Consider the following 27333-nt stretch of genomic DNA (forward strand, 5'->3'; position numbering starts at 1 on the left):
ATTCTGTGTACTTTATTTTATGAGTTTATAAAAACAATTCTGAGAAGGGGTCCTGCTTGATCAAATAGGCAAAGGGGTCCATAATACTCAAAAATGTTAAAAACCTCTAGTTGATAAGTCGGACAAAAAAAGGCAAATACTGTATGTGATCATTTGTGTGTGGAATTTAGAAAATAAAGCAAAAGAATGAATACAGCAAAACAGAAATAGACTCACAGATATAAGGAACAAACTAGTGGTTTATTTATAAGGAACAAACCAGTGGGGAGAGGGAGAGAGGAGGGACAAGACAGGGATAGGGGATTAGGAGATACAAATCACTATGTTTTAATACATAAGGTATAAAGATATATTATACAGCACAGGAAATATATTGAGCATAGTAATTCTCCTACATATGAACAAGTTCTGTTTCGAGAGTAACTTCATAAGACCAATTTGTTCATAAGTCCCATAAAGTTAGCCTAGGTAACCAACTAACAACCTTCTGTCTAGTATTGCACTGTAATAGGTTTATAATACTTTTCACACAAATAAAAAAAAAAAAACAGAAAAAACAAACATTTGAAATCTTACAGTATAGTATCTTGAAAAATACAGTAGTACCAACTACACCACTGATGCTTTTATACTTGCTTCTGGACATTCTGGGCTTGAAATAAGGATACTGTACTATTGGACTCTATACCATACTATACAGTAAAGTACACAAAAAATGCAACCACTTCTAGAGGACACATGAACATGACAATGTACACCAGACAGGTGGACTAACTTACATGATTGGACATGCAAATGCACGTTTGCATCTTTGAAAGTTCACAACCTGAAGATTTATATGTAGGGGAATTACCATATAGCAAATATTTTATAATAACTTTAAATGGAATATAATCCATAAAAATTTGAATTACTATGTTATACACCTGAAACTAAAATAGTATTGTATATCAACTATATTTCAACAAAAAAAATTTTAAGACCTCTGGATGAATGTGGTTCATATGTTTCTATCCTGATCTATTGTTTATTGTACATTTTCTTCTTTAACAGATCCAACAATTCCTGAGATTTTTTATTGTCTTCCATCCATTTCCTTTACAAAAGTCCTCTTCATGGGCTTTTCTAGAAGTCTAGTTTTGTAATCAACAAACTAACTATGTTCTCAACTTTTTCCTAGAATATTCTCACATCTTCTGGCCCTCACTAAACTCCATTTATTCCATGGCTACAACTTTCTCAGTTAAAAATCCAAAAAATCTTCAATATTCTCCCCTGATCAGGGTACCCCTCTTCCTCCATATTGGTTTTCTGATACTGCTATAACAAATGACCTTGAATCTTGAAACAGTGCATATTTTAAAAACAGTTCTGGAGGCTAGATGTTAAAAATGAGTATTACAGTACTAAACCAAGGTGTTGGTGGGACTGACTCCTTCTGAAAGCTCCAGGGATAAAGCTGTTCCTTGCCTCTTCCAGATTTTAGAGGTAGCTAGCATTCCTTGACTTGTGGTGGCATCACTCTAATCTCTGCTTCAGACGTTGCCTTTTCCCACTCTGTTCTCCTGCCTTACTCTTATAAGAACTCCTTTGATTGTACTGCCACCAAGATAATAGAGGATAACCTCCCTACCTCCAACTCCTTAAGCTAATTACACCTGCAAAATCCTTCTTTCCACATAAGGTAACATAGCACAGGTTGTGGGGAATAGCACAGGGACATCTTAGGAACCATTATTCTGCCTACCACACACCCCCATTTCTCTCATCTTTGAATTCTTACTTGTCCCTCCCCTGTACTTCTTATTTCAATAAACAGCTTTATCATTCATTTTGAATCCTAGAGCTAACTATTGATTCTCTTCTTTCTCTTACCAGTAATTTTCAGAAATTTGCCAAAATCCAATGCTTGAGCAAATTTTGTTCATTCTATCTCCAATATCCTTCTTAATTATCTACTATAATCCCAGTCGTGGTTACCACCAAATCTCATCCTGATGATGGTAAAAGCCTCCTTGTTGGTCTCTCCATCCACTATTGCTTTACTCCTATCTCTATACTATCTCTGTAGTCTGTATCTACAGATGAAATCATACTTTTTTTTTTTTTTTTTGAACTTATTTTGTATTGAAGTGAAGTGAAGTGAAGTGAAAGTCGATCAGCCGTGTCTGACTTTTTGCAACCCCATGCACTCGTCCATGGAATTCTGGCCAGAATACTGGAGTGGATAGCCTTTCCCTTCTCCAGGGTATCTTCCCAACCCAGGGATCGAACCCGTGTCTCCCGCATTGCGGGCGGATTCGTTACCAGCTGAGCCACAAGGGAAGCAGAAGAATACTGCAGTGGGTAGCCTATCCTTTCTCCAGGGGATCTTCCTGACCCAGGAATCAAACCGGGGTCTCCTGCATTGCAGGCGGATTCTTTACCAGCTGAGCTACCAGGGACATAGCCAATTAGCAAAGTTGTGGTAGTTCCAGGCGAACAGCAAAGGGACTGAGCCATAAAAGGGACCCGATGCATCTCCCATCCAGGCTGTCCCATAATACTGAGCAGCAGTTCCATGTTCTATACAGTAGAGTCTTGCTGATTATCCATTTTAAATATAGCAGTGTGTACATGTCCATCCCAAACGTCCTAAGGATCCCTTCTCCTGCTCCAACCAGAAGTTCCTTTTCTAAGTCTGTGAGTCTCCTTCTGTTTTCTAAGTTCATTTGTATCATTTTTTAGATACCATATATAAGGGGTGTCATATCAGAATCATACTTTTAAAAATGCAAATTTGATTAAGTCACTCTCTTTCAAAAGATCTTTCAATGGCTTGGTGTATCTCAATTCAACATAAAGAAATTGGTTCTTCATTTTCTGTACACTGTGCGTGTTGCCTGCAACAGACTCTTCGGCAGAGTGCAGGCGTTTCTTTAGCTGACCTATTACCCACGCGGATTCTTGAGAAGGGGAAAAATCGTGCAGGGGTGTATGAAAGCGAAGCTGTGAGAATCCACCGCTTCTGCCCCGAGCTGCCCACCCTCACACGTAGAACACATCAAGGAGATGACAGCTCTGCCTAATTTTCCTCCTGTACCAGGATCTCTAAGGTGTTCCTTGGGAGCGAGACTTGTTAGAAGCCATGCAAACCCGGAGTAGACAAGACCTCGCTCACCAAGGGGAAGTTGTGGTCAACAGATTTTTGTCGGGAACCTTCGCTGCACTTCTCAAACCCAGGGAGCGGCATCCGGGGAGTGGTCCTTGCCTCCGCTGCACTTTCCCCGACTTCGGTTTTCTCCGAGATCGCCTCTGGTTCCTTGGGCGCTTGGGACGGACGGGCACCTCCTCTCCGTGGAAACGGGACCCTCTCCGGCTGCCGTCGCCCGGATCTCCGGCTCGGCTCGGGAGGAGCACTCCGGGCGATTCTGGCGCTGCTCGCGCGCCCGGCGGCCGGGGGTGAGGTGCGCGGGCGCGTGTCTCTTTCCAAGGGCTGAGCGCGCGAGAAGGCAGGTCGGCTCTGGGAATCCCCTCGGTTCCGGACCCCGGTGGCGCTGCTCCAGTTCCTCTCTTCGTGGGGCTTCTGCTGGGCCCCGTGCAGATGCTGGCCGACTGCCGCACGGAATTCCTTGCGTTTGCCTCATTTGTACAGAGACTGTCTATAGCAGAATGTGGCGCGGGTCATAGGGAAAGAAAAGGGCATTGGGGGATTCGACAGAGGTGAGTTCTAACCCTTGAAACATGTTAGTTGTGAGGAAAGTTACCTCTTGTGTTTTCTTCGTCACCGATCTCTGCACCTCATGGAGTTGCTGCCTAAATGGCATAAAGCGTGTCAAAGTTTTTAACACAGTGCCTGCCACTTAATTTCTGTCCTCATTACTTCAGCCCTTTGTACACGAGGGTGTTTGGACAAGCAGTCCCGGGGTGCCAATTATCACCTGCAAAGGGCCTCGCATCTGGTTATATTCACCCCCACCCTAAACCACTGTCATCATTAACGTGCCCTTACTGAGCATCTGTGCCAAGACAAATGCCAGGTGCTTGGGGTTAGAAGAGCGAGCGGAGCTGCAGAACCCTCACCGAGTGTAATGACTGCAGGTAGGCGTGGAGAGTAATGTTTACATATTGTCCCGGTTTAGTCGGGTATTTACAACAAAACAAAGCCTATTATAACTGTTATGAAAATTTTGAGGTGGCCTCCTCCCTTCTTTCCTTTCACTTCAAATAGGCAAACAGAGATTAGAACCCTTCTTATTTTTGGCTTCCCTAGAAGTCTTCTGAGTTGGTTCAGCTCATTCACAGCGACATCTCGGTTGAAGTGACAGTCTTTTTCTTTTTTGTCGAGCCTCTTCTTGACGACTCAGTTTGCTCTTTGTCATCTCTAGGCATTTTGCATTCAATATTTGATCGTGCCTTCCCTTCTAAGAGAGGAGAAAAAGAAGGAACACTAAGTTTCCACAGAAATTGTTTAGTATTTTATCTCTTTCGACGCCATAGGCTTCCCTGGTGACTCAGTGAAGAATCTGCCTGCAATGGGGGATACCCCAGTTCAATCCCTGGGCGGGGAAGACCCCCTGGAGAAGGGAATGGCAACCCACTCCAGTGTTCTTGCCTGGAGAATTAATTCCATGGATAGAGGAGCCTGGTGGACTACAGTCCATGGGGTTGCAAAGAGTCAGACACGACTGAGCAACTAACACTTACTTAGATGTCATAAAGGAACCTGTCAAGTAAAGAAATGGGATAGAACCTAAAGCTTTATTTTCAGAAGAGAAGCATGCCAAGAAACTTAAGCAATCTGTATTTAGAATTTTTGTGGACTTTGTGGCTACCTGGTTCCCTTCTTATTGAAATGTTGTTATAGCTTGTCTGTGTTTATTAAGTTTACCATTATACTACATTCCCAGACACTATTAATTGCAAAAAATGTTTTACTAGGATTATTATAATAACTTCAAAATGTGAAACAGCCTAAACTATCTAGAAATTTACTTGCTAAAGTAATTTAGAAAATGATGGTGGAATGCTGACAGTGTACTTTGGAGTTTGTAAGAAATGGAAGAGAGAGCTGTGCCTCCAAGATGTGTGCATAAAGTAGGGTGGTGGGATTTTAGGAAATCTTAACTAAAAGGCCAGGGTTCTGGTTTGTCCAGCCTTTGCTACTTACTAGCTGGAAACCTTGGACCAACAAGTCAGTAACAGCCCTGATCACGAGAGTCCACATATATACAATACACATAATTAATATTCTGCTGAGAGGGTTAGTGTGAAAATCAGATGACTTACTGTATGTGACAGTGTTTCATAACCTGAAAATCCCCACGGGGATCTACAAAATCATGACTAAAAAGTCACACAAGAGTCTGAGGGCCTTGGAGTGATTGAAAAGGGAGAGATCTCAGCTCCAGTGATCTTAGGCAGAGTGGAAGAAGCATGGCTTTAACAACTCTTGAAGAGTGAATCCAAAAAAAAAAAAAAAAAAGATTGTAAAGGATGTTTCATGAATATATTTATTTTATGTAAAAATTAGCATAGCACAAGCCTTGCTAGGACTGTGTTGAAGATAGGGCCAACTCTGGCACCCTCGCTTGGCCCTCAGGTCTCACTGTTAACTTGTGTAAAGATACAGGGTAGAAAGGAGTTGGCTTTCTATAATTCGTGACTTGTTTCAGTTTACATATGCTCAGATGAGTAGAATTGTGGCTTGTGTTACCTGGTTTTATCTAATATAACTTTCATAATTGGACAAGTAACTCCAACATTTTCCTATATAGAGATAATGAATAAAATTATTCTAATAGGGCCAACTCAAACAAGCAATTGAGTGGCATGGCTGACCGTCCTCTCCACACAGACATTAAGAGGAAGAAATCCTGTTGGTTTAATCACGAAAAGTGATTAAAATTTGACAAAAGTTGACAAAAGTGAAAAAAATCCAGAAAGTATTAAGGAGATGAGTTGAAATATAGCTTTACATTCAATATATATTACATAGCATATATAATTATTATATACAGCTTATATAATAATTGTAAATAGCTTACATAATAATTGTATATAATTATTGATATTAATATAATTAAATTATATTAGTATAAACATAGATATAATAGCTTTATTTTGTTATATAATATATTATAATTTAGCATCTACTATTAACTTCTTATAGTTTGTATACATAGTTTATATATAACATGTTAATCTATATAATGTATATTATGCATACTAAATATTATATATTTTTTAATACCAAACTATACCAAAGTATATATTATACCATATAGAAAATACAATATATATTATACATTATACCAAAGTATGTGCTGCATATTATTAAATGTTATATAGTACACCAAATTCATAGCATATAATATACATCATAAAATATATAAATATATTTAAATATAAAATAAAAATGCTTAAGTGCATGCTCTTTTTTTTTTAATAATAGAATTACTTAAGCAAAACATTTTCAGGTCCCTTTATAAAGAGCAGAATGTGAGGAATGAGGAACAGAGTATACTCTTGGTTGACAGCTCATGTTTGAACAGACATGAAAGAAATAGTGGGTAGTTTGTGCTTATAGTACAGAATAAATCAACCTGCCTCAAATAGGTTTGAATAAGGTGTATTTCAAAGTGGACAGTGACACCCAAAACAAAAATAACAATGAAATGACACTATACACCCACTACAATGACTTAAATTTTAAAAATTGACTATACCAAGTATTGGCTATAAGGCAAGCTGCAGTTATCGAACATTCTTCATTGTTAAAAGGATACAACCACTTTGGAAACAAAATTTTGACAGTTTCTTAAAATGTTAAACACACATGTATCTAAGCATTTTACACCTAGGTATCTACTCAAGAGAAATGAAAGCATATGTTCACATAAAGACTTGTTCATGAATTTTTATAGTGGCTTTATCTGTAATGGCCAATAACTAGAAACAATACAAATGTCCTTCAACAGCTAAAAGGGTAAACTAAATTAAGGTGTATTTTTACAACTGGATGTTACACAGTAAACAAACAAAACCACTTAAATTTTTATGTATAACAATCCAGATGATTCACACGATATTTATGCTTTGTGAAAACTAGGTAAAAATAAAAAGTACAAACTGAGTAATTCAGTTTATCCAAAATTCTAGAAGTCAGATCAACTTGTGTAACAAGAAGCAAGTTGGAGTTTGCCTAGAGAAGGAGATAAAGAGATGAATGGATTACAAAGAAATATTAGGAAACTGTAGATAGATACTGTGATGGAAAAGTTTGTTGTCTTGACTGTGGTGACCATTTCATGGTGTATACATATGTCGAGTCATCAAATTGTATAATTACTGTATGTAATATAGCTTAATGCATGTTTGCATGCATGCTAAGTTGCATCAGTCATGTCTGACTCTTTTTGACCCCATGGGCTGTAGCCCACCAGGCTTCTCTGTCCATGGGATTCTCCAGGCCAGAATACTGAAGTGGGTTGCCACACCCTCCTTCAGGGGATCTTCCCAACCCAGGGGTTGAACCTGCCTCTCTTTTGTCTCCTGTATTGGCAGACAGGTTCTTTACCACTAGCACCACCTGGGAAGCCCAATATATATTAATAAGGCTATAAAAAATTTTTTTTAAACTTTGGCGGATGTTGAGTTTATAGAGTTTATATTAATAAGTTTGTTGTAGGAACAAGCCATAATTTGAGGGATTGGCAATGAAGAAGGGAAAAGAAACTAAATCAAACTTTCTCAGGTTCATATATTCCTTTTTATTTGGAATATTATCCAAACTTTCAGGCTTCCCTGATAGCTCAGTTGGTAAAGAATCTGCCTTCAATGCAGGAAACCCCAATTTGATTCTTGGTCATGAAAATCCAATGGAGAAGGGATAGGCTACCCACTCCAGTGTTCTTGAGCTTCCCTGGTGGTTCAGCTGATAAAGAATCTGCCTACAATGTGGGATACCTGGGTTGATCACTGGGTTGGGAAGAGCCCCTGGAGAAGGAAAAGGCTACACACTCCAGTATTCTGGCCTGGAGAACTCCAGGACTGTATAGTCCATGGAGTTGTAAAGAGTTGGACATGACTGAGTGACTTTTGCTTTCACTTCATCCAAATTTTCATTTTTAGTTATTACATATACTATACCAGAACTCAGGTATGGGTTTTAGGTAATGAAAATAAAGGTCATAGCAAACACCCTCTTCCAAAACACAAGAGAAGACTCTACACATGGATATCACCAGATGGTCAACCATGAAATCAGATTGATTATATCCTTTGCAGCCAAAGATGGAGAAGCTCTATACAGTCAGCAAAAATAAGACTGGGAGCTCACTGTGGCTCAGATCATGAACTTCTTATTGCCAAATTCAGACTTAAATTGAGGAAAGTGGGGAAAACCAGTAGACCATTCAGGTATGACCTAAATCAAATCCCTTATGACTATACAGTGGAAGTGATAAATAGATTTAAGGGACTAGATCTGATAGAGTATGTGATGAACTATAGATGGAGTTTTGTGACACTGTACAGGAGACAGGGAGCAAAACCATCCCGAAGAAAAAGAAATGCAAAACAGCAAAATGGTTGTCTGAGGAGGCCTTACAAATAGCTGTGAAAAGGAGAGAGGTGAAAGACAAAAGAGAAAAGGAAAGATATACCCATTTGAATGCAGAGTTCCAAAGAATAGCAAGGAGAGATAAGAAAGCCTTCATCAGTGATCCATGCAAAGAAATAGAGGAAAACAATAGAACGGGAAAGACTAGAGATCTCTTCAAGAAAATTAGATACCAAGGGAACATTTCATGCAAAGATGGGCTCAATAAAGGAGAGAAATGGTATGGGTCTAACAGAAGCAGAAGATATTAAGAAGAGGTGGCAAGAATACACAGAAGTGTACAAAAAACATCTTCATGACCCAGATAATCACCAAGGTGTGATCACTCACACACACCTAGAGCCAGACATCCTGGAATGTGAAGTCAAGTGGGCCTTAGAAAACTTCACTATGAACAAAGCTAGCGGAGGTGATGGAATTCCAGTTGAGCTATTTCAAATCCTAAAAGATGATTCTCTGAAAGTGCTGCACTCAATATGCCAGCAAATTTGGAAAACTCAGCAGTGGCCACAGGACTGGAAAAGGTTAGTTTTCATTCCAATCCCTAAGAAAGGCAATCCCAAAGAATGCTCAAACTACTGCACAATTGTACTCATCTCACACGCTAGTACAGTAATGCTCAAAATTCTCCAAGCCAGTCTTCAGCAATATGTGAACTGTGAACTTCCAGATGTTCAAGGTAGTTTTAGAGAAGGCAGAGGAACCAGAGATCAAGTTGCCAACATCCGCTGGATCATTGAAAAAGTAAGAGAGTTCCAGAAAAACATCTATTTCTGCTTTATTGACTATGCCAAAGCCTTTGACTGTGTGAATCACAATAAACTATGGAAAATTCTTCAAGAGATGGGAATACCAGAGCACCTGACTTGCCTCTTGAGAAACCTGTATGCAGGTCAGGAAGCAACAGTTAGAACTGGACATGGACCAACAGACTGGTTCCCAATAGGAAAAGGAGTACATCAAGGCTGTATATTGTCACCTAGCTTATTTAACTTATATGCAGAGTAAATCATGAGAAATGCTGGGCTGGAGGAAGCACAAGCTGGAATCAAGATTGCCAGGAGAAATATCAATAACCTCAGATATGTAGATGACACCACCCTTATGGCAGAAAGTGAAGAAGAACTAAAGAGCCTCTTGATGAAAGTGAAAGAGGAGAGTGAAAAAGTGACTTTAAGCTCAACATTCAGAAAACTAAGATCATGATATCACTTCATGACAAATAGATGAGGAGACAGTGGAAACAGTGGCTGACTTTATTTTTCTGGGCTCCAAAATCACTGTGGATGGTGATTTGCAGCCATGGAATTAAAAGACGTTTGCTCCTTGGAAGGAAGGTTATGACCAACCTAGATAGCATATTATAAAGCATAGACATTACTTTGCCAACAAAGGTCCTTCTAGTCAAGGATATGGTTTTCCAGTCATCATGTATGGATGTGAGAGTTGGACTATAAAATAAGCTGAGCACCGAAGTATTGATGCTTTTGAACTGTGGTGTTGGAGAAGACTCTTGAGAGTCCCTTGGTCTGCAAGGAGATCCAACCAGTCCATCCTAAAGGAGATGAGTCCTGGGTGTTCATTGGAAGGACTGATGTTGAAGCTGAGACTCCAATACTTTGGCCACCTGATGCGAAGAGCTGACTCATTTGAAAAGACCCTGATGCTGGGAGGGATTGAGGGCAGGAGGAGAAGGGGATGACAGAGGATGAGGTGGTTGGATGGTATCACCAACACAATGGACGTGAGTTTGGGTGGACTCTGGGAGTTGGTGATAGATAGGGAGGCCTGGGGTGCTGTGGTTCATGGGGTTGCAAAGTTTCAGACATGACTGAGCACTGAACTGAAATGAGAGGAAAGGCACACCATTCCAAGAATAGTTCATTACATTTGCTTTGTTGTTTTATTTATTTATTTTTACTTTTCTTATTAATTTTATTTATTTTTAAAAATTATTTATTTATTTTACTTTACAACATTGTATTGGTTTTGCCATACATTGACTTGAATCCGCCATGGGTGTACATGTGTTCCCCATCCTGAACCCCCTCCCACCTCCCTCTCCATCCCATCCCTCTGGCTCGTCCCAGTGCACCAGCCCTGAGCACCCTGTCTCATGCATCGAACCTGAACTGGTGATTCATTTCACATATGATAATTTACATGTCTCAATGCCATTCTCCCATATCATCCTGCCCTCGCCCTCTCCCACATAATCCAAAAGACTGTTCAATACATCTGTGTCTCTCTTGCTGTCTCGCATACAGGGTTATCATTACCATCTTTCTAAATTCCATATATATGTGTTAATATACTATATTGGTGGTTTTTTGTGTGGCTTACTTCACTCTGTATAATAGGCTCCAGTTTCATCCACCTCATTAGAACTGATTAAAATGTATTCTTTTTAATGGCTGAGTAATATTCCACTGTGTATTGCTTTAATGTTTTAGATCTCTGTCTTCTTGTGAGCTTTGCTGTGACATTCAGCCTCTCCTATTAAACTTTTGGCACCAGAACCTCCACTTGGAATCTCTTCCCTTGTCCAGAACCAATGGATGAGATCACTATCAAAATTACATTCATCCTACATGCAACTAGAGAAAAGGTGAAGGCATCATATTTGAAGTCACATGAGTTGCTTTTTAGTTTTTGGTAGTTTTGGTAGTTTTTTCCTGTTTGTCACAGTGGTTCTCAAAGTGCTGTTATCTATCAAAACCACCTGGGAAACTTTTTAAAAAGATAGTTTCTTGGGCCATTACCCACACCCACTGAATCATGGCTTTTAGGGATATAGCCTGATTTCTTGACTTTTTTTAAGTTTTTTGAGGTAATTCATCATTCATCTATTCTTTGCAGCAAATATGCACTGACTGCTTATAACTGAGTGCTAGACCAAAAATCATGGAGTTTCTTGCCTTCGTTATATGCATGTCTAATATCTATTGAGAGACATAGATATGTTTAAAAGCATATAAACCTAAAAAAACAACTTAAATGATATAAAAGGAAAAGGAAAGGGTCTAATTAGAAATTATTATGTGATGGGGCAGAGGGAAATAGTTCAGATTTGAAATCCCTGGGAGGGTCAGGGAAGGCTTCAATAAAGAAGCAGCATTTTAATTATTTTGGAATGTGTTATTTTGTGTTGGGGCATAGCTGATTAACAGTGTTGTGATAGTTTCAGGTGAATAGCAAAGGGACTCAACCATATATAAGGGAGCAGCATTTTAGCAGACATCTGGAAGAAGAGTGAAAGTTACAGTGAAGATCAAAGTAATCACATGGAGGGAATAAATAACAAATAAATAACAAATAAATAACAAAATAAAGAACAAAAAGACAGGACAAAGAGCAAATATCTTAAAGAAAAGGTAAAAGGGTTTTGCTGGGAAGGACTATAGCTCAGTCAGAGGACTAAGATGATACAAGATGAAGAAAGAAACATGGACAAGGACACTCTAGCTTAACAGCTGCTATTTAATAAAGAGAATGTGTAGTAGTAGATATGACTGTCTAATATTAGAAAAAAATAAGTAAGAAATGTGTGCTTTCTTGGCTCACCATCCTTTGCTCAGATAGGATACACAGATTAAATCCCTTAATTTTGATAAAAGCCATTAAATAGGAAAAAATGTATTACGGCAGCTATGCAGACCTAATGGCTAGTTCAATCCAATTTCTTCAGGAAGTCTCATGTTTGTCAGTGGTTTGGTGGGAACCATGATAGAACTCATGGGTTTCAAAGATTAAATCTTAGGCTGAATCTAGGACACACTCATTCAGGAGAACTTCTCTGATCGCTGGTCACCAAGGTCCTTCAGGGTATTTTTCCAAGGTAAGTTTATCCTAAATTAGCTCTGTACATGTAGGCAGAAAATAAACTCTTGGAAGCAAAGTGAGCATGCCCACTTTTGCAGGAAATATCCTGTTAGCATTTTCCTTTTTCAATAGATTATAACTATAACAACAACTTACCAAGTGTCTTCCATATCTAAGATACTACTAAATGCTTTGCATCTTTGACTTTCCCAGAAAAATTGCTAGGTAAATACTATCATCACTATGATGAAGATGAAACTCAGGCTCAGAGAAATTTAAGCAGCACATCTGAGACCTCAGCTAGTAAGTAGAAGACATTGGGTTCCAGGCCAAGTCTCTACAAATTCAAACCTTCTAACACCATGTGCCATTATCTTTTGTATTAGTTTCTTATTGCTGCTATAAAATGAATTAACCACAAACTCAGTGGCTTAAAACAACATAAATTTATTCTCTTACAGTTCTGGAGGTCAAAATCTACAATGGGTCCATAGCATTGTGTTCTTTCTAGATGCTCAAGAGAAGTTTAGGTTTCCTTGCTCTTTTTCATCTTCCAGAGGCAGCCTACATCCTTTGGCTCATGGCCCCCTTTCTCTACATTTGAAGTCAGTAGTGTCCTGTCTTTATATCTTCTTCTGTCTCCTTGATGCTTCGCTTCCTTCCTATAAAGACTTTTGTGAGTAAACTTAAGACCCATCCAAATAATCCAGGATGATCTTCCCATTTTAAGGTTTTTAAGTGAGTCACATCTTCAAAGCGCTGTTGCCAGTAGGTAATGTTCACAGTTTTCAAGGATTAGGACATGGATATCTTTGGGAGCTCATTATCTGGCCTACTGCATATTTCCACACAGATTTTCAAACTCTTAGCTGAGGGAGTCCATTCCCATTAGAGTCCAGGTTAGCAGAAAGTGGTAAAAGTCTAGTAAACAGCCTGTGTTGGGTACATTGATTATGACTAGAGTTAGTTTAAAATGTATGTAGAATTTAAATACATGACAATGATAGCACAAAAGACAGGAGGGAAGTAAATGAAGTTAACATTTTCTGTGGTTCTTGCATTGTTGGGGAAGTTATAACTGTTAATTACCTTTCCTATGTTCAGGATGCACATTACCTTTAAATAACATTAAAATTAAATTATTATTATATTAATAATTTAATAATAAAGAGAAATGAGTAAAATAATAAATATAATTGATAACAAGAAGGCAACAGAGAAGAAAATAATGAATATAGAAACATAGGACAAATTAAAAACACATAGTAAAATGATTGCTAGAGTCCCAAATATATCAATAATTATGTTAAATACAACAATTCCATTTTAAAGATGAAGATTGTCATAGTACTGCATTTCCAAAACTGTGAACTGAGGTGCCATGGAGGCCTTTATAAATTCACAAGGGACCTATGGAATATTTTAAATGTTCAGTGGAAACACAGCAATATTTTATATCTCTCACATATTTTGCAAACTGCTACCTCAGAGTAGCTCCCAGTTATGTTGGATTGCAGTAAGTTCTATTTGATGACATCAAATCTTTGCAAAACTGGATTTTCAGCAATGACTGTGATAAAGAAAAAGTACCAAGTGAAAGTTAATCTGGAATCAGAAATTAAGTGGTGGTTTGCAATCTGATTTCAAGGTTTGCCAAGCTGAGCAATTAAGAATTATGGTGGGCACAAGACTTACTGAGCTGTTTGGGCCTAGTTATTTAGTAAATAAACTGTTAAGTATTTTTCTTTTGGCTAGGAATGACATGAAAAAATTACTAAGACTCTAAGAGCACTGTGAACTTAATAAGTTTGGGGACTCTATCATAATTAAACACTATAGAATAGCATTGACACATGTATATTACCATATGTAAAGTAGATGACTGGTGCAAGTGTGATGTGTGAAGCAGGGCACACAAAGTCAGATGTATGGTGCTCTGGGAAATCCAGAGGGGGAGAGGGTAGGGAGGGAGGGGGGAGGGGGGTCAGGATGGCGGGACTCATGTGCGCCCGGGGGTGATTCATGTCGATGTATGGCAAAAACCAGCACAGTATTGTAAATAAACTATCCTCCAATTAAAATAAGTAAGTTAATTAAAAAACAAAAAACTATAGGGAATTCCCTGGTAGTCCAGTGGTTAGGACTCTGTGCTTTCACTGCCTGGGCCCATGTTCAACTCCTGGCCGAGGAACTAAGATCCCACAAGGCAGGCCAAGCAGCCTGCCTAAATAAATAAAAAATAAATAAAAATAAAAATAAAAAACTATTTGTTCCATACAAAACAAATAGTATACATGTTCACAGACAGAGTGAAAGTGAAAGTTGCTCATTCGTGTCTGACTCTTTGTGACCCCATGGACTATACAGTCTATGGAATTCTTCAGGTCAGAATACTAGAGTGGGTAGCCTTTCCCTTCTGCAGGGGATCTTCCCAATCCTGGAATCGAACCCAGGTCTCCCACATTGCAAGAGGACTCTTTACCAGCTGAGACACAAGAGAAGCCTCAGAGATAGAATGAATGAATATAAAAAGATGGAAAAACATGCTATGCAAAAATGAACCCAAAGAAAGCTGATTTGACCAATGTGGCGTTATGACAATCTTCATCTTTGAATTATCATTCTGTGCTTATATTTAAAATAGTGATAGTAACTTCCCTGGAGGTCCAGTGGTTAAGACTTGACCTTCCAATGCATAGATGTGAGTTTAATTCTTGGTTGTCAAGCTAATATTCCACAAGTCACATGGCCAAAAAACCGAAACATAAAACAGAAGCAGTTCAGTTCAGTTCAGTCTCTCAGTCATGTCCAACTCTTTGTGACCCCGTGGACTACAGCATGCCAGGCTTCCCTGTCTATCACGAACTCCTGGAGCTTGCTTAAACTCATGTCCATCGAGTTGGTGATGCTATCCAACCACCTCATCCTCTGTCATACTCTTCTCCTCCTGCCTTCAAATCTTTCCCAGCACCAGGGTCTTTTCCAAGGAGTCAGTTCTTCACATCAGGTGGCCAAAGTATTGGAGTTTCAGCTTCAGTATCAGTCCTTCCAGTGAATATTCAGGACTGACTTCCTTTAGGATGGACTGGTTGGATCTCCTTGCAGTCCAAGGGACTCTCAAGAGTCTTCTCAACACCAGAGTTCAGAAGCATCAATTCTTTGGTGCTCAGTTTTCTTTATAGTTCAATTCTCACATCCACAGATGGCTACTGGAAAAACCATAGCTTTGACTAGACAGACCTTTGTTGGCAAAGTGATGTTTCTGCTTTTTAATATGCTGTCTAGGTTAGCCATAGCTTTCCTTCCAAGGAGCAAGCGCTTTTTAATTTCATGGCTGCAGTCACCATCTGCAGTGATTTTGGAGCCCCCCAAAATAAAGTCTGTCACTGTTTCCACTGTTTCCCCATCTATTTGCCATGAAGTGATGGGACCAGATGCCATGATCTTTGTTCAGAATGTTGAGTTCTAAGCCAACTTTTTCACTCTCCTCTTTCAATTTCATCAAAAGGCTGTTTAGTTTTTCTTCACTTTCTGCCATAAGGGTGGTGTCATCTGTGTATCAGGTTATTCATACTTCTCCAGGCAATCTTGATTTCAGCTTGTGCTTCCTTCAGCCCAGTGTTTCACATGATGTACTCTGCATATAAGTTAAATAAGCAGGGTGACAATATACAGTCTTAATGTACTCCTTTCCCAATTTGGAACCAATCTGTTGTTCCATGTCCAGTTCTAACTGTTGCTTCTTGATCTGTATACAAGTTTCTCAAGAGGCAGGTAAGGTGGTCTGGGATTCCCATCTCTTGAAGAATTTTCCACAGTTTGTTGTGATCTACACAGTCAAAGGCTTTGGCATAATCAATAAGGCAGAAGTAGATGTTTTTCTGGTATTCTGTTGCTTTTTTGATGATCCAATGGATCCATTGAAAACAGAAGTGATGTTGTAACAAATTCCATAAAGATTTTAATAATAGTCCACATTAGAAAAACAAAACAAAACAAAAATTATAGGTATGTTGTTGTTCAGTCACCAAGTCGTGTCTTACTTTTTGTGACCCCATGGACTGCAGCACACCAGGCCTCCCTGTACCTCACCATCTCCCTCAGTTTACTGAGGATTAAATCTGTAAATGTGTTATTTGTTTGTTATTTGCCTTACAAGTAAAGTAGAGAGAATATAATTTGAGGCAAGATTTATTACTAGAGATAAGGAGAGGTATTTTCTAATAATAAAAGAGTCTATCTACTAGGAAATATAATTTTAAAATATATAAATGTACATAAGTATACCTAAATAAAAATGTTAAAATATGTATAGTAAAAAAAAGAGCAGAGTTAGAAAAATAAGACAAATGTACAATAGATGGACCATTATCTGGTAGAATAAGCAGACCCCCACAAATCAGTAAGTATCCAGAAGATTTAAACAAATATGATTTTGCCTCACTGAAACACCTAGAGCACTGCACCCATTATCACAAACGCACATTTTTTACAAATATATACACATACAGTTGTCTCAGTTGATCATATACTAAGCCATAAACAAAACTCAATTAACCTCAAAGCTTGGTAATAAATATATAGCTAAAGACATTTCCTCAAATGTGTGTAAATTCTACAAAACTATTCTAAGTAAACCATGGGTCAATGAAGAAACAATGGTCATCATCAAATGTTTAAAGTGAAAAAAAGCACATTATAACTCATGGAATACTGTTAAACTGTTAAAAATACTGCTTTCTTTTTTTTTTTTTAGAAACTATCAACAGCTGAAAATTTAAAAAATTATAGTTAATTATCTCTGGCTTCCCAGGTGGCTCAGTGTTAAAGAATCTCCCTGCCAATGCAGGAGATGCTGAGGGTTCAGTCCTTGGGTTGGGAAGATCCCCTGGCAAGGAAATAGCAACCTATTCCAGTATTCTTTGTGGAAGATTCCATGGACAGAGGAGCCTGAGGGGCTCCAGTGCCTGGGGTCACAAGAGTCGGACATGCCTGAGTGACAGAGTGCATGCACACACACACACGCACACATACATGAGGTTTTAAGGTATAGTAACCGAGTCCAATATTTAAAATATGAATTAAAATATTACTTCATATTTGTTGAGTTTTGTGTACAAACCAAGTGCTGAAATTTCTTTGTGCTGAATAATTGACTTGGCAACAGACTTTCAACAGTGGTTACTGCTACATCTATGAAACACATTGGAGAAAAAAAAGAGAAAGTATACTAGAAGTTTCTCCACTAACTTTGATGTCAGTGTGGTCTTTCTCTCCGGGTCAAAGCAAAGTCCCAGCGGAACTTCCATTCACCATACAGTACTGATGGACAAAGATGAGTTTCCTGTTGGGACAACTCTGAAGTATAAATGCAGCCTTGGTGATTATGGAAATGTTCTGTATCACCTGTCTACAAAACTCTATCTGGCCAAACCCTGAAAACAACTGTATACACAACAATGTATACAGGGATTTCCTTTATCTCTATCCAGATTGAGAACTGCTCTGTATTAGTCAATAATCCTTAAGATCTGATCAACTGTTCAAATCTTGAAATGAAGACACAAGTCTTGGTAACTTTGCCTAAAGTATAACAGATGTAAGATTTATTTTTGTAGGTTGTATCTTCCTACTGTTTGAGTTCCTACCATGTTCATTACAAACTCATTTCATGGGAAATGAGCATCAGAAGGCATGACAGGGAAAATTTGCTAGGAGACGTCCCATTTATACAACTGAAACTAAGTAATGAATGACTCAGGAAAGGAAAGAAAAGTGTAGGTGGGGAGAGAATCCCAAATTTCAAGTCTTTTGATTTACACTGGTTGAATTACAGAATAAGCATTTTAGTAATAAACAAAGTTTACTTTTTTTTTTTTTTTTGACAGACAAAAAATATGAGGATGAGACAGATCTGGAAGTGAGGTCTTTTGGAAAATGATGCTTGGTAGGTACCTGATTCTGAGGCAGTCTTGTGAGTTTCCTCAAGGTAAAAAATCTGTGGAACTATAAATGCCTTTCAGTAATCTATGGCCAGGTTGAGACCTTATGTATTAATAGAAGTTCAGAGTACTTTACACCCAAGTTCCCATGTTCTGCTTCTTTCCCATAGGTAAATCATGTGGATCTTTTCTAGAGCTCATAAACGGCAAAATGAAGATCAACAAAGACACTCGGTTTGGATCAACTTTTAATTATTTTTGTAATAAAGGATGAGTTGGCAGTAGCATTGTTTGGGATAACAGTTCTAGAATTGTAACAGTAGTCTTTAAATAATAGTCTCAGAGTCAAACTACTTATTCATTCAAAATATAACTTTAAGTTTTCTAAGTAGAGATGGTGACTTGAACCCAGGCATTTAACTACCCTTGCAATGACTAAACAAATATTTGAAAAAAATAGGAAAAAACTGTATGCAAGATAGAAATTGGAGGGGTGAGGGTAGTCTTTTCATACTAAATTAATGTACCTAAAGCAAAGTGAAATATTCACTAGATGAGATGGACGAGCATTCTAAAAATGCAAATGAAACAAGCATACATACATTCCTAAAGCAATAAGGTTTAGAAATGTTGGAATCAGGAAAAAGTAGGAAAGACCTCTTTATTTGGGATGATGGAGTAGATGTGGTGGATGGGCAAATCTTAATTGTTATAGAACCCCTACAGAAGTGTACACTATGCAGGTATCTTGCAGCGGACATACTCTTGGCTTATTGTTGTGGGAGACAACCAATTTAGGAAAGAGAAGGAAGACCTTATATCTTAAGTTCTGGTCTGCTTTTATTACTTATTGCTTACTTACAATACATACATAATAACACAAGTGAAACATAAAAATAGTAATAAAATGAAATGAATTTCAGTGCATATGCCACTAACCTTAAAAACATCACTAGTCCCTTTGATTACTAAGTACTTGAGTACTAAGGAAAAAAGGAAAGATATACCCAATTGAATGCAGAGTTACAAAGAATAGTGAGAAGAGATAAGAAATTCAGTCTTGGTGATCAATGAAAAGAAATGGAAGAAAGTAATAAAATGGGAAATACTAGAGATCTCTTCAAGAAAATTAGAGATATGAGGGGAACATTTCACACAAAGATGGGCTTAGTAAAGGACAGAAATGGTATGGGTCTAACAGAAGCAGAAGATATAAAGAGGTGGCAATAATACACAAAAGAACTGTACAAAAAAATATGAATGACCCAGATAAGCATGATGGTGTGATCACTCACCTAGACCCAGACATCTTGGAATGCAAAGTCAAGTGGACCGTAGGAAGCATCACTACAAACAAAGCTAGTGGAGGTGATGGAATTCCAGTTGAGCTATTTCAAATCCTAAAAGATGATGCTCTGAAAGTGCAGCCCTCAATATGTCAGCAAATTTGGAAAACTCAACAGTGGCTGCATGACAGGAAAAGGCCAGTTTTCATTCCAATCCCAAAGAAAGGCAATGGCAAAGAATGCTCAAACTACTATACAATCACACTCATCTCACACGCTTGTAAAGTAATGCTCAAAATTCTCCAAGACAGGCTTCAACAATACGTGAACTATGAACTTCCAGATGTTCAAGCTGGATTTAGAAAAGGCAGAGGAACAAGAGATCAAATTGCCAACATCTGCTGGATCATTGAAAAAGAAAGAGAGTTCCAGAAAAATAGCTACTTTGGCTTTATTGACTACGTCAAAACATTTGATTGTGTGGATCACAATAAACTGTGGAAAATTCTTCAAGAGATGGGAATACCAGACCACCTTACCTCCCTTATGAGAAGTCTGTATGCAGGTCAAGAAGGAACAGTTAGAACTGGACGTGGAACAATGGACTGGTTCCAAATCGGGAAAGGAGTACATCAAGGCTGTATATTGTCACCCTGCTTATTTAACTTCTGCGCAGAGTACATCATGTGAAATGCTGGGCTGGATGAAGCACAAGTGGAATCAAGATTGCCAGGAGAAATATCAGTAACTTCAGATATGCAAATGACACCACTCTTATGGCAAAAAATGGAGAGAACTAAAGAGCCTCTTGATGAAAGTGAAAGAGGAGAGTGAAGTTCAGTTCAGTTCAGTCTCTCAGTCATGTCCGACTCTTTGCGACCCCCTGGATGGCAGCACTGCCAGGATTCCCTGTCTGTCACCAACTCCCAGAGTTTACTCAAACTCATGTCCATTGAGTTGGTGATGACATCCAACCATCTCATCTTCTGCTGTCTCCTTCTCCTCCCGCCCTCAATCTCTCCCAGCATCAGTATCTTTTCAGATGAGTCAGTTCTTCTCATCAGGTGGCCAAAGTATTGGAGTTTCAGCTTCAGCATCAGTCCTTCCAATGAATATTCAGGACTAATTTCCTTTAGGATGGACTGACTGGATCTCCTTGCAGTCCAAGCGACTCTCAAGAGTCTTCTCCAACACCACAGTTCAAAAGTATCAATTCTTCGGTGCTCAGCTTTCTTTATAGTCCAACCCTCACATCCCTACATGACTACTGGAAAAACCAAAGCTTTGCCTAGACGGACTTTTGTTGGCAAAGTAATGTCTCTGCTTTTTAGTATGCTGTCTAGCTTGATCATAGCTTTTCTTCCAAGGAGCAAGTGTCTTAATTTCATGGCTGCAGTCACCATCTGCAGTGATTTTCAGTTCAGTTCAGTTCAGTCGCTCAGTCGTGTCCGACTCTGCGACCCCATGAATCAGTGCAGTGATTTTGGAGCCCCCCAAAATAAAGTATCTCACTGTTTCCATTGTTTTCCCATCTATCTGCCACGATGTGATGGGACCAGATGCCATGATCCTAGTTTTCTGAATATTGTGTTTTAAGCCAAATTTTCACTCTCCTCTTTCACTTTCATTAAGAGGCACTTTAGTTCTTCTTCACTTTCTGCCATAAGGGTGGTGTCATCTGTGTATCTGAGGTTATTAATATTTCTTCCAGCAGTCTTGATTCCAGCTTGTGCTTCATCCAGTCCAGCATTCCTCATGATGTACTCTGCATATAAGTTAAATAAGCATTTTGACAGTAATTGGCCTTGATGTATTCCTTTCGCAACTGGAACCAATCTGTTGTTACATATTCAGTTCTAACTGTTGCTTCCTGACCTGTATACAGATTCCTCAAGAGGCAGGTCAGGTACTCTTGATATTCCCTTCTCTTTAAGAATTTTCCACAATTTGTTGTGATCCACACAGTCAAAGGCTTTGGCATAGTCAATAAAGCCGAAGTAGATATTTTTCTGGAACTCTCTTGCTTTTTCGATGATCCAATGGATGTTGGCAATTTGATCTCTGGTTCCTCTGCCTTTTCTAAATCCAGCTAAACATCTGAAATTTCACAGTTCATGTACTATTGACACCTGGCTTGGAGAATTTTGAGTGTTACTTTACTAGTGTGTGAGATGAGTGCAATTGTGTGGTAGTTTGAGCCTTCTTTGCCATTGCCTTTCTTTGGGATTGGAATGAAAACTGGCCTTTTCCAGTTCTGTGGCCACTGTTGAGTTTTCCAAATTTGCTGGTGTATTGAGTGCAGCACTTTCAGAGCATCATGTTTTAAGATTTGAAATAGCTCAACTGGAATTCCATCACCTCTGATAGCTTTGTTCATAGTGATGCTTCCTAAGGTCCACTTGACTTTGCATTCCAAGATGTCTGGCTCTAGGTTAGTATGAGTGATTACACCACCGTGATTATCTGGGTCATGAAGATCAAAGTTAGCTTAAAACTCAACATTCCAAAATCTAAAATCAAGGCATCTGGTCCCATCACTTCATGGAAAATAGATGGAGAAACAGTGGAAACAGCGTCAGACTTTATTTTTGGGGGCTCCAAAATCACTGCAGATGGTGACTGCAGGCATGAAATTAAAAGACGCTTGCTACTCGGAATAAAAGCTATGACCAACCTAGACAGCATATTAAATATCAGAGACATTACTTTTCCAACAAAAGTCCATCTAGTCAAAGCTATGGTTTTTCCAGTAGTCATGTATGGATGTGAGAGTTGAACTATAAAGAAAGCTGAGTGCCGAAGAGTTGATGCTTTTGAACTGCGGTGTTGGAGAAGACTCTTGGACTACAAGAAGATTCAACCAGTCCATCCTAAAGGAAATCAGTCCTGAATATTCATTGGAAGGACTGATGCTGAAGCTGAAACTCCAATACTTTGGCCACCTGATGTGAAGGACTGACTCTTGGAAAATACCCTAATGCTGGTAAAGATTGAAGGTGGGAGGAGAAGGGGACAACAGAGAATGAAATGGTTGGAAGGCATCACCGACTGGGTGGACGTGAGTTTGAGTAAACTCTGGGAGTTGGTGATGGACAGGGAAGCCTGGCATGATGCAGTCCATGGGGTCGCAAAGAATCAGACTTGACTGAGCAAGTGAACTAAACTGAACCTACTTCCTTTAATGCTAACTGTGTGCTCTTTTCTATTTTCTTTCCTTCACCCTCCAAAACTTCCCCAGAAATAACCACCATCCTGAGTTTTGTGTACCCCTTACATTTGTTTTCTATTTCTCTCATACATAGTCCTAATCATTATAATTTTCATTATACATATTTTGAACTTTATGTAAATGACATAATTTGTATGTACTTTTCTGCATCTTGCTTTTGATTTAGTGATTTTTTTTCTGACATTTATTCAGGTGATTGTGGTTAACTCAATTTCACTTAGATTGGTACTCCCTTATACACATACAATACAATTTATTTCTTTGTTCTTTTTATTAGATATTTGGATTATTTCTAGTTTGTTTTGCTTTGTTTTGTTTGGTTTTTATAAGCATCCTTGATATAAACATTCTTATACAGGTTTCCTAGTGCACATGGGCAAAAGCTTCTATAAAACAGTGGTTTTAAAACATTTTATCATGATCAACAGCTAAAAATATATTTCTACAGTACATACACAAACATAGAAACACATGTATACCACATCACATACACATTTATATAAATTCAAAGTGTCACACAACTATTCAACATTAAACTAGAAATTTTAGCCAGGACAGTTAGTAAAGAAAAATAAATAAAAGGCATCTATATTGGAAATGAGAATTAAAGCAATCTCTGGAATTAAGACCGTCTGTGTTTGGAGGCCTGATCAAGATGGTGAAGTAGAAAAATCCTAAGCATGCCTTTTCTTACAGGCATACCAAAGCTACAACTACATATAGAATAATTATCTCTGAAAACTAATGGAACAGATTTTCAACAACTAAATATATATATATATATATACACACACACACACACACACATATATTTATAAAAGGCCACATTGAGATGCAGAGGAGGAAAAGAGATGTGTTTTCATCAGAACCCACATCCCCAGTACAGTGACCAACAGCCAGAAGAAAATCATAACCGTAGGGTTCCCCCCTGAGGAGTGAGGTGCCCAAGTATCACATTGAGCTCCACAACCTGTGGCATCTGCACCAGAAAGAAAAATTACCATGGTGTCTGGCTTTGAAAGCCAGCAGGCTTGTGTTTGGGAGATCCAGAGGGCAGTGGGAGACTCTGCTCTTAAAGGGTTCACTTGCTCTGAGTCCCACACAGTCAGAGCAGCAGTTTAAACATGACTGGGTTTTATGAGAAGGTGGTTTATTGTCTAATTTTAGGGCACTAGGGGATGTGCCAGGGGTACATGTATCAGGGGATGAAAGTGCTGGGAGGTGCCATTTTTTTTTTTTCTCTCCTTCCGTATAGCTGGCCCAGTACTGGTATTCCTTTCTGTCACTCTCTGTAAGCATAAGTAATACTGTGTGCCCTATCCCAACATTCCAGTAAGAATCTGCTCTACCCAACCCTCCAGCCTCAACCAATTCCTCTAAAGATGCTCCCACCCCATCCTACCCATTACATGTCTCTGGTCAGGACAAGTGACTCTCCAAAGTGACCCACATTCTGGAGGCCTAGCCCCTCCCACTAGCAAGCCTACAGTAATTGCAACCAGGCCTCACAAGACACCTGGGCTGGGGATCAGTCCTTCCCACCAGTGTGTTTGTAGAAGTCATGACCTAAACCCAACAGAAGGATGCAGGAAACCCATGCAGGGGATCCCCTTGAGTGCCTGGCTCTGGTGACCAGGAGGGATTATGTCACTGGGCTCTACAGGACACCATCTACATAAAGCCACTCTTTCAAGGTTGGCACATGTAGCTGATGTCTCTAATAAATAAAAACAAATTCAGGGAGGTAGGCAAAATAGGAAACAAGGGAATACCTTTCAAGTGAAAGAATAAGACAAAAGCCCAGAAAAAGAACTATACAAAATGGAGATAGGCATTTACCAGATAAAGAGTTCAAAATAATAGTCATAAAAATGCTCATCAAATTCAGGAGAAGAATGGATAAACATAGAGAGAATTTCAAAAAAGAGACAGAAAATACAAACAAGAAACATCAGAACTGAAGAATACAATAACTGAAATGAAAAATTAATGAGAGGGACTCAATTACAGAATAGAAAATGCAGAATAAGAGATCAGTGATCTGGAAGACAGAATAGTGGAAACAGACCCAAATTTGTAAGAGGGAATCATGTGATATGAAGGTATCATGTAGCGTTTCAAAACAGTAAGCAGACTAGTATTTTTTAATAATATTAAATACTTATTGAGTTTTATGTACCACAATAAATTTCATATTGATCAAAGAAATAAATGTTATATATGACTCCTAGATAAAACTAAATAAAAAGGAATAAATGTGTCAAATTTAAGAATATTCCACGTCAATGGGTTTATCTCAAGCAAAGGCAGAATCCACTGAGAGATTAATAGAATTGACACATATACTATTACTAAAAACAAATGCAATTCAAATAAAAAAAATGGAAAGTCCTTATAAACAAAATATGAATATTTAAACAGAGAAATGATCAAAAGATACAAAGTGGCAATTAACAAAAGAAAAAGGTATAAATTGTCAATACATGTGGAAGGGTCTAGCCTTGTTGTTAATAGAATACAAATGAAAATAATAATATCCTATTTGACCACTTATTCAATACAAAAGTATTTATTCAGAGCCCACAAATACTAAGAATAGCAATAAACAAAACAGACAAAAATCCTTATCTATAGCTGCTATTGATGAAGTTCAGTGTAATGGGTATTGACATAAACTTCTAGTAACAGTACTGTTATTGTTTAGTTGCCCAGTCAAGTCCACTTCTTTGCGACCCCGTGGACTGCAGAGGCCAGGCCTCCCTGTCCTTCACCATCTTCTGGAGTTTGCCCAAGTTCATGTTTGTTGCATCAGTGATGCCATCCAGCAATCTCATCCTCTGATGCCTTCTTGTGCTCTCGATCTTTTCCATGATCAGGGACTTTTCCAATGAGTCATTTGTTGGCATCAGATGACCAAAACACTGGAACTTCAGCTTCAACATCAATCCTTCCAATGAATATTCAGGGTTGATCTCCCTTAACATTGACTGGTTTGATCTTAAATTTAGCACAATTTAAACAATGTACTTTTGCCAAGAAGTTAAACTTATCAGAAGAGCCTATGTGTGCTGTGCTTAGTCACTCAGTCGTGTCTGACTCTTGCAACCCCATAGACTGTAGCCTGCCAGGCTCCTCTGTCCATGGAATTCTCCAGGCAAGAATACTGGAGTGGGTTGCCATTTCCTTCTCTAGGGCATCTTCCCAACCCAGGAATCAAACCTGGGTCTCCTGTATTGCAGGCAGATTCTTTACAAACTGAGCTACAAGGGAAGCCCTCTGAAGGGTCTAAAAGAGTCTAAAGGTTTGGAGAGGTTGGAAAACATCCTAATATTCACAATAGAGGATTATTTGAGTACACTGTGGTCCATTTCAGGTGATGGAATATTATTCTGCAATAAAATATTGGGGACTGATCATAGTATATTTGCTAGAGTTTGCAAGAAGGATTCCAATAAGCAATTCACATATCTTCACCACCAAATTTCTGGACCAACTGAGGAATCAGACAGATGGAGCTCAAATTATATCTTTATTGCTGAAAGGGATTGGTAGAGAATATAACTTTAGGTCAGGGATCAATGAACTAATTTTTAAAATCCCACAATTAAATGTACTTTCCTGTTCTCAGGCACAGCTGAACAAGTCAGCTTCCCCCATCCACCCCCACTCACCACAGGGATAGGAGAGGCACTTTAGCATATGGCAGGGAAGGAACCAGAATGCATCCTCTCTGCAGGCACAAAGAGTGGGAGTGTGATGCAAGATGAAGAAGTTTGAAATTAATTGCCCTCATCTTTCTCCCAAACTCACCAATCTCAGAACTCATGATGGACAGGTAGAGACAAAGAGAGAACCCAGGAGTGTCAGTCTCAATAAGGCCCCAAAAGGAAATCTGAAGAGCAAATGTAGGTGTGCTACCCAGCAATATTGTATATAATGAAAATGGTTTTAGGATAGAGGTTATATTTAAAGAAGGTGAGACTCCAAACGGCCTGTTCTATGTAAGGCAAGGAGAGAAAGTTGCTTGTTATTTCAGAGAAGGAGGAGAAGAAAGACAAGTGAGGGATGGAATAAAATGACTGATGGCATTCACTTCCCAGGGTAACACTCTCTAAAACTTGCCCAAAATGCAACAACAAATGCTTTGCACAAGTGAATTTGGGGGAGAAACCCACAAAATCCTGGGCTTTGCTGCTAGATGAAATGTAGTACAGAACCCAAAGCCAGCAGGGACAGACACAACAGAGTGGAAGCAGAAAGAAGTGTGGGGAAATAAGTCCTAAGACACACAGACATCATGTGGGTGAAGGAGAACTTTCACACAGCTGTGAAATATCGGTCCCAGGCAAGTTTAACCACAACCACCTGACAGCTAACATTCATGTTACACATGTATTTCTTCACATAAGAGACTGAAAGAACTTCCTGTAAGTTCTGGACCCAAAGTATGGT

General features: G+C 38.8%; 1 long non-coding RNA gene across 1 annotated transcript; it reads left to right on the plus strand.

The window, feature by feature from the left end:
- The first annotated feature begins 1635 nt into the window (after positions 1–1635).
- LOC133068982 (uncharacterized) lies at positions 1636–18849 on the plus strand. The gene is made up of 3 exons (XR_009695740.1): positions 1636–3702; positions 18313–18371; positions 18537–18849. It is a non-coding gene; the product is annotated as an uncharacterized LOC133068982 (long non-coding RNA).
- The last annotated feature ends 8484 nt before the right edge of the window (positions 18850–27333 follow it).

This window comes from Dama dama, chromosome 14 (genome assembly GCF_033118175.1).
Source record: "Dama dama isolate Ldn47 chromosome 14, ASM3311817v1, whole genome shotgun sequence".
Lineage (NCBI taxonomy): Eukaryota > Metazoa > Chordata > Mammalia > Artiodactyla > Cervidae > Dama > Dama dama.